This window comes from Muscardinus avellanarius (assembly GCF_963383645.1).
Source record: "Muscardinus avellanarius genome assembly, chromosome: 6".
NCBI classification, from domain to species: domain Eukaryota; kingdom Metazoa; phylum Chordata; class Mammalia; order Rodentia; family Gliridae; genus Muscardinus; species Muscardinus avellanarius.
In genome coordinates, this window is record NC_137791.1 from 116,250,480 (window position 1) to 116,259,540 (window position 9,061).

Here is a 9,061-nt window from a genome sequence, read left to right on the forward strand (position 1 = left end):
AAATCAAAAAGGGTGAACCGGCACTGGAGGTAAGTGAACCAAGAAGACATGAGCATTGATCTCATCCTAATCATTCAAATAAGCCCAGATAAATACTTTTTTGCTCATCATGGGCAGCAAACTATACACATTTTACTGAAGAAATACTTTGATAGAAGCACTTAAGTTATATTGTGCATCACAACTATAAAATGGCTTGAACCATTCCATTTAACCACCATTTATAAAGTGCAACTACATAATATTCTGCATTTTACCTGGGGTATGATGAATATCAATCTAGACTAAAAATAGCCCAATGACAATTTCCACCACTTTTGAAAAAAAAACCTAGATGTGTGAAAAAGAACTGCCCCCCCCCATACAAAGAACCAATTTCACAAACCTACTGGTAAACAAATACATTTATATAACTGGAACCTCAGGATGCTAGAATTGTACTCATTTAACAAAACATTCAGCTACCTTTGGTCTTTAAAAATGCCTACACTGCAATATCCTAAAAATTATGTGCATCTCACAATGAAGAAGAGTGGCCTTGCAGTGCAGAATGAGGAGAGTACAGCGTCACTGTGAAGAGTAGCATGCTTTGGTTTCAGGAACAGCATCACTGCATTGGATTCTGTGCATCAGGATCGAGGTCATTGTTGCCAGGAGGGAGATGGATGGGGAGGATATCCAGCTCATCCACTTGCGGGGTTGGGTGCATGACTACCACCTGGTCTTGGGGAATATCTGCAGCAGCTGCTGCCAGGTTGGTGATAGATTTACTTTTTATACACTGAACGTCTACATACTGACTCTTTTCTTCTTCCTTCTCCCAGGACATTCGAATAAAGGGTCTTTGGACATAGTTGTAAATGACTTTTGGGCAGCCCCCAGGCCTTTACTTTTTCTTTGTAGGTAGGATAACCTTCTATTCCCAATCTAATCTTCTTAAGAGCCCTCTCCTTCAAAACTGATTTCGCCACATCTCTGTTTTCAATGTACTCGAAAAATTTATATAATTTTGTGCTATAAATAATTTGTGAATACTCTTCCCCCATCTGTGGTGGATACTCCTCATTCCAATCAACAACATCATCATCTGTAAGCACCACTATATGCCATCCTCGTTCTTCACGCTGAGCACTAGCTACCGTGAGAGGGAGGATCATTTCTTCCAGATAAAACTCAAATTGTCTACGAGCACCATCATTTGATAATTCATACATCAGGGCGCTGAGATCTCTACATTTAATAGTACTATATTCAAAAGAAATACAAAGATAATCGCATGCTTCTTTCAGCTCAGGAATAGATATGCCATCAGGACAACGGATTATTCCTGTCTTATAGTAATCCAGAATAGCTCAAAACACAGTGGAACCAATTCCCTCTGCCACCTCATATTCTCCATTCTCGTTGGGACGTGTAAAGTCACGTTTTCGGCCAGATCCAAACATCCTGCCCAACATTGTATTTGGTTGTGCAGTAAAAATGGATGGATCTACAACAGATCTAGTGTTACCCACTATTAGTGTCACTTGTTCTGAAGTTCTTAGATTACGAGCTCCTTCTTTTGCATTTTCATATACAAACACCATTTCACCAGATGTCTTACAGCTGCCATCTGAACTTGACTGACTACTGTTTCTGCTGCTGTTCCCAGTGCTGCTAATGGAACCATTTGCGGATGCTTTCTGAGGACGAGGACTGCTTGGACGAGAGGAACTATGATCTTTTTCTCGTTCAGCATGGTGCTGCTGTCATGTTGGAGAAGTAACATTTCTAATACAAGGAGTGAGTTGAGACTCTGTTCTTTCGTGAGATGAATCTCGTGACCGGTCACTTGACCTCCGTCTGTCTCTTGATCTCTCTGGTCCTCCACTAGCACCATGCAGACTCATTTTGGTGTGGTCAACTCCTCCTTTTATCACACGCGAGGGAGTACTTGAATGTTTATAAAGTTTATGAGGTCTACTATGCAATTTCTGATCCCATTTCTCTGGATCACTGGAGTTACTGTCATAGGGATGAGGACGTCCTACCATCCCACTTCAAGTTTCCTCACACTATTGCTTTGAAAGCACACATGTACCACCCATAACCCAGTTAGAACTTAAGTATTCCATTTCCTTCTCCCTCACAGGGGTCCAGCCTGCTCAGATAAACCTATTCAACCTCGAGCCTGTAGCCTCCGCAAGCACCCACGGAGGAAAGCCAAAGGCCGAAGCCAGCGACATCTCTGCTTCCTCCTGAGCCGGGAAGACATCTCTGCTTCCTCCTGAGCAGGGAAGACATCTCCCCTTCCTCCTGAGCCGGATCTTTCCCGAGGTGGCAGCCGAGCCACCGCTCCGCCCACTGCGCCTCCCAGAGCCGCCCGGCAGGTTGCAGGCCGGCTTCTCAAGCCTCTGATATTAGATATTCTAAACTCTCCTAAAAGGAAGACAATTTCCTTTCTTTTTCTTTATTGTAATACATTTTTACAATTTCTATTTTACGTCCAGTTCTACATGATAGAGGAATGGTGTATTAGAATATAATTTAAACTGAGTGCAATAGTGCAAGCCTGTAATTCCAGTAGTTGGAAAGCTGAAACAAGAGAATAACAGATTTGAGATAAGCCTCGGCAAGTAGTGAGCTATCATCAACCTAGCAAGACCCTGTTTCAAAATAATTTAAAAATAGGGATGGGATGTAGCCTGGAGGTAGAATGCTCCTGGGTTCAATACCCAGGAACACACACACACACACACACACACACACACACACACATACACACACACACACACACACACACACACACACGCAATAAGTTAACATAACATTCTCAAGATTTTCCAAGGTAATGCTTTAATGTTTCCTTTATTTAACTGAATCTTAAGGTGAGGAAGAATAGATAAGGTTATAAAAAAGCAGATCACAAATCAAAACTGGTACCTCCTGATATTGGTGACTTACTCACAGAACTGAGATAGTAGATGATAATTTCGGTACTGGTGGAGGTGTGTGTCTGTGCACACCTGCACCTGTCTGTGTGTGTGGTGTGTTTAGTGGGGCGTAGCCTAGTTCGAGGGAAGCAAAACCTAAGGCAGCATGCCCCAAGGACACTGGTTTATAAGTCTCACCTCTTCTAACAAGTAAGTATAATTTACTAGGGAATAAAATCCACAGCATATTCATTCCTCAGTTCCTTGTGCTGTAATCAGATATGATTTGAAGAGGAAGATAAGAAAGAGTAAATTAAAAAAGAGGAAACATTTTCAGACTGGTCTATCTCCAATATTTCTTTGAGCTCCCCCTTCTTTTCCCCCTACTCTTTCAATTTTAATGATGCAAATACTACGTATTCATGGACACACCCTTAATATCAGTAGAAATGGTAAATATCTACCCAGTAAAATACCTAACTTGTTGTTTGCAAAGTATTATCTATTTGTCTAAAATTTACTCTATTCAATATCATAATGCCTTTGTGATTTGATCATGTCAAATTCTTATTATAATATAAAAACTAAGCAACATTTATATAGGCTGACACTTCCTCATACCAAAAAAGATGGAAAAACAATTTTTAAGAAATATAATGAAGTTAGAGCCATGCCTAAGTCAACAACACTGATATACACTAGAGTATAGAGAACAAAATTAAAAGAAGTTTATATCACTTTATTTATCCCATACCTTCAGTGTATAACATGGTGGCAAGAAAAACAAATTTATATTTATGATATGATTTTTACTGTTTCCCTTGTCAATTCTATATCATTCAATCTTTCCTTTTCAATGTTTACCAATGAAAAGAGAAAGAACACCAACTATTCCCAGATTTATTTGTAAGTATAGTAAAACTTACCTGTGGTAGTATCAGAGCTGCTCTATTTCTCAAAGAATCATTAAATTCTAGGACTGGAGGGACCAAGAAAGATTACCTTATTTTGTAAGTTATTAGATTCAGTGGTTCTAAACCTAAATTTAAATTGGTAGGTCCCCTTCTCAGAGTTATACACAAGATGAGGGTACTTTATTTTGTTGCTCGGATATATACAAATATTTATACATGGTAATGGGTAAAGTAATGGGTGATGGGAATAATTATATGTACTGAAGTATAGATATTTTATACATAAATCTATTGAAATTATGCAAAGTACATAACAAGCCTGAATGGGAGAGACAAACATGAAAAGATAGTAGTTGGATACAGATTTGTGGTAAACATGTACATTTATACAGGAACAGTTACAAAGAGAGAAAAAAAGAGTCACAGCTTTAAAACATTCTAAATTATACCCCCAAATTCTATTTTTAAAATGAGGACATTTAAGCTCTGCGGAATATAACATTTGACCAAGGTCACAAAGAATAGCCTGTGTTTAATTGACATATTTTTTAAGTATGTCAAATTAATGAAAATGAGATAAAAAGAAAGAAATGTTGAAAGAGATGGTAGGGTTGGGGTGTGAGAGTCGGAGTATGTAATCATGGATGTAAAACATACTTTGGGTAAATATATTTATTATATGGTATACAATATTGTTTTATGGTATTTGTGTTTTTATAACTACTTTACTATATTGTTAATTTAAAAAATTTAACGGTAATTTTTACTAATCTGTGTTTGCATTTCTATACATTACATAGACAATACTTTTTCAAATATGCATTTACAAGCATGTCTGAATTCATTCTAAGAAATTAAATATTAGCTGGCCTTGTTGATACATGTTTGTAATCCTAGTACTTGGATGGCTAAGAGAGAAAGATCACAGGTTCGAGGCCAACCTCAGCAATTTACTGTGGCTCTCTGCAACAAAATGAGATGCAGCTTCAAAAAATAAAATAGGACTGAGAGAGCAGCTGAGAGATACAATGCATCTGGGTTGAATCCCCAACACTAAGAAAACAAATTAGAATTTCTGGTCTATTTGAGATAGACCAAGGGCGCATTCTACCTATGAGCTACATCCCAGCCCTATTTTTTTTTTTAATTTATTAAGTTGCAGAGGGTCTCACTAAGTATTTTAGACTGGCCACAAACCTGTGATTCTCCTGTCTCAGCCTCCCAAGTATTGAGATTATAAGTCTGCACCACCATTCCCAGCAAGATATTAGTTTACAGATTCTATTCATACTTACCAAACTGTAATCTGTCCAGGTATGGGATTTGAATGTTTAATATAAATTCCTCAATTTAAACTTATACAAAAAATCTTTGACGCCTCTATCTTAGTGGATATAAAGGGCATTAATTTGCAGGGTGTAGTTGCACAGGCTTGTAATCCCCGCGCTTGGGAGACAGAGACAGGATGATCGTGCAGCTTCAAAGGTAGCATCGATGGCTTAAGAGACCCTGTTTCCAAATAAAAATATAAAAAACAGGTGTCTGGAAGTGTCACCTAGAGGTAGAAGGGTTTCCAGAAACCCCAGTACCAGCAAAAAAACAAAACAAAAAAACAAAAAAACAAATAAAGGGCATTGATTTAATTAGTTACATTAATGCTTAAGGAGAAATAAATAAAAAGAAATATAGATCGACAATTCTAAGTTTTAATAAGATAGCTGGAAAGAAAAATATAAATGCACATTTATGGATTTTTCTTTGGTGAAATTTAATATCTTAGACATAAAAATGAGGCTCAGATTTTTATTATTCCTAACAGATTTGAACGTTCTTTATATTAAGAAATGTTGATTGGTAGGATGACAGATAAATCAATTGTTTCTAACAAGACTCACACAGCATCCTTTTTTTTTTTTACAATTCAGAAGACTTTGTAAAATGTCAATTAATGTTCAAATCTCATTAGTAAATTAATTAGGATGTAGTTAAAACCTGCCACAGAGATCATAAAACAAATCAAATAATACACTACTATTCACCCATGACAATAAATAAATATTCTTTTAGATCAAGGGAGTTGACATCTTACTAATTAGTGTTAAATTAGTTGTTCCTATGTTGTTTAATAATAAATTTTCTATGACTCATATTGTATCAAGGAAACAAATTAAATAGTTTTATTATATTTTAGTGTTTTTCACTCCCTTTTTCTTTCTATTAACTTTTTAATTGTGAATCGAACCAAACCTGGTTCAGTTTGTCTTTTAAATACTGACATGAATACATGTTCGTTAACATGGTATAAATAGTAAATGTTGAAGCAAATTACAAAGAAGACCAAACCTAAAACCCCCTGAGCATACCAAGCCAATTCAGCTTTTAAAATGGCCTCAACCCATTAAGTCCCACATTTTCTATTCTGAGAATATTTCAGATTGACACATGTGCATTAAAAGTTAAGTTAAAATTCACAATCTAGAACTTATATATCCTTTACTATCATTAAAAATAAAAATACAGATTGTCCTAATGTCTTTCACACATACAAACTGTCCTATAAATAAGACATTGGTCAAATATGGTATCTCTGGGATGATGGAGTTAAATGGGTACTGAACTTGCTTAAACTGCAAATACTAGCAAAACTTGGCCATTTCTTATAAATAGTTATTTTAGAGAAAAATGACATATGCTCAGTCAGTGGCAGCCGATTACCATAGCTTGTGAATTTTCAGATACATAGACCAAATAACTCATTCTATAACTCTAACCAACCAAATATTTTATTACTATTATATCCTCATTCACTCTGTAGAAGCTCATTTCTTATAATTTTTTAATGGAGTTGCTAAACAACTACTGGTCTGAAGATGCCAAATTTATGAATTGCTGTTTGTTCAAATAAACTCTTTAAATTTTTTTTATCATATCTCTATTTAATCCTTTTGTGTGTGTGGATCTGGGGATGGAACCCAGGGGACATTCTACCTCCGATATACACCCCCAGCCCTATTTTTTATTCTTTCTTTTTTGGTGGTACTGGGGTTCTACCTCCGTACCTACACTTCTACCTCCGGGCTAACCTCCCAGACCTATTTTTACTTTTTTTTTTTTTTGAAACAGGGTCTCCTAAGCCAGCGGGCGTGGCTAGCTTCGAACCTGCGAGATCCTCCTGTCTCTGCCTCCCAAGCGCGGGGATTACAAGTGTGCCCCACCACACCCGGCTTTTTATTCTTTATTTTGAAACAGGGTCTCACTGAGTTGCAGAAGGCCTCACTAAGTAGCTGAGGCTGGCCGGGAACATTTGATCATCAGGTCTCAGCCTCCCGAATGCTGGGATTACAAGCACCATCATGCTGGCTTAATCTTTTAACATATATAAATAATGTCTTTAAAAGTGATACATAAGTTGAATCCCAGACACAGTAAATTTTCTAAGACAGGTTGATTAAGGGATCTTTGTTTTCAAGAGTCCATGTTCTTCTCAACTTTCAGCTATGACATCCACTGGATTAAATTTGTTTTAATGCTGGTTTTTCTCTTGAATGCAAAATGGCTGGTACTGTCCATCATTGACACAGGCTCATATTCACTGTATAATATAAAGGCTAATTGGGTGATGTGTGCATGTATGTCTACACGAGTCTTTTATCCCATTAAGATGTATGACTACAGTACACCAATACAAAAAATTTTAAAACATGGCCACAAATAATTTGATCTTTCATCTTTAGATAACATCTCTAGACCCTTTCCTTGAATTTGGGTAAACACTCTATTTGAAAGGTGGAATATGACAGATGTGACAATGTCCCTTATTCTACGTCCAAGAAGTAAAAAACTAAAAGACTATAAAGCCTCTATTTCATCTCCTCAAATAATTGCTTTAGGAATCTAGTGCCGGTACTATGAAAAAGACTAATCAGGACCTAATTAACACACAAGTGAAACAACTAAAGCTCTCAGCTGGGACTTCATATAACAATCAGCACCATCTTAGGATCCCTGCAGATGACCTCATATAAAGTTGAATCCCTCCATCTTCAGCCCAGCTACCCAATGATGCCACAAGGAACAGATATGGCTTGGTCCCACTTGATCCTGCCCAGATTGCAGGTACATGAACTAAATCAATGCTTGCTATTTAAATCACTATAGTTATAATGCAGCCATAGATAATGAAAACATATTTCTAAGTAGATAGAGAAACAGAAGTCCTTGTGTTCAGTATGATTTAACAATTTTAGGTTTTGTGGTCTCTAGATAGATAATAACATTTCTAAATCTACCAAACTTAGGACATGATTCAGGATGGGCTAAGCACATGATATAGCTTCTACTTAAGGATCTATTTAGAAAAACATGCCAGTCTTTGATATTATTGCATAACTCTGAAACTAAAAACCTGCTTTCCCATGAACACTGGTTTAATTATGACTCCAAATGAGAGAGAATATAAGTGAAAAAATAATTGGATTAGTTGTAAATCAAGATGACAAAAATATTTATCATGTTTAGAAAAGCTGTAAGGTTAAATTCAGGACCTTAGTAAAGAATACAACATCTGCCATTGTTAAGGGGTGAACTAGGTATATGAGATTTTGTGTCATTATTATATTATAAATACTAGCACTTATTGTTATGCTAAACACATTTAAAAATAAAAATGGAATGTAAGAAAATTTAAAAATGGAAAGTGAGATTTTGAGAATCGTATAACTTATCAGAAACAAAAGCCACATTGTTAAATCTTTCTAAAATTGACTAATGAGACCACTGTGACTTGTGAATTGGGTTAAAATCTCATATCTCTTAGTGAGTGTCCATCGTTAACAATTTATTTTAACAAGTAACAACTTATAATTACTATATCTACGATGATAGCATGCACATGCTTTCTTCCAAATTAGTTTTGTGTCAATCAAAATAATTTATTTTGCTAAACATGTCAAATAAATATATTGAATATTATTTGTAAAATGAACTTGTTCTATATAAATGGTTTTATAAGAAAGGACATTTAACAAGCTCTCATTTAAATTTTCATAAAATTAGAATCCCACAGCCTATTAAGTTTTACTGTAGCATCATAAGTTAAAAGTATACTAGTCACAGAGGAAGCTGTTAGTACATGAGAATTTTGCTGTTGAATTACTATAAGACTTCTATTTTAGCAATGCAGTCATAAATTATGCATTAAAATATGAATCTAGAGCCTACATAATGAATATTCTT

General features: G+C 35.9%; 1 pseudogene across 1 annotated transcript; it reads right to left on the minus strand.

The window, feature by feature from the left end:
- Positions 1-607: 607 nt before the first annotated feature.
- LOC308264142 (BTB/POZ domain-containing protein 10-like) lies at positions 608-2,033 on the minus strand (annotated as a pseudogene). Its single transcript has one exon. The product of its transcript is annotated as a BTB/POZ domain-containing protein 10-like (transcript).
- Between the last annotated feature and the right edge of the window lie 7,028 nt (positions 2,034-9,061).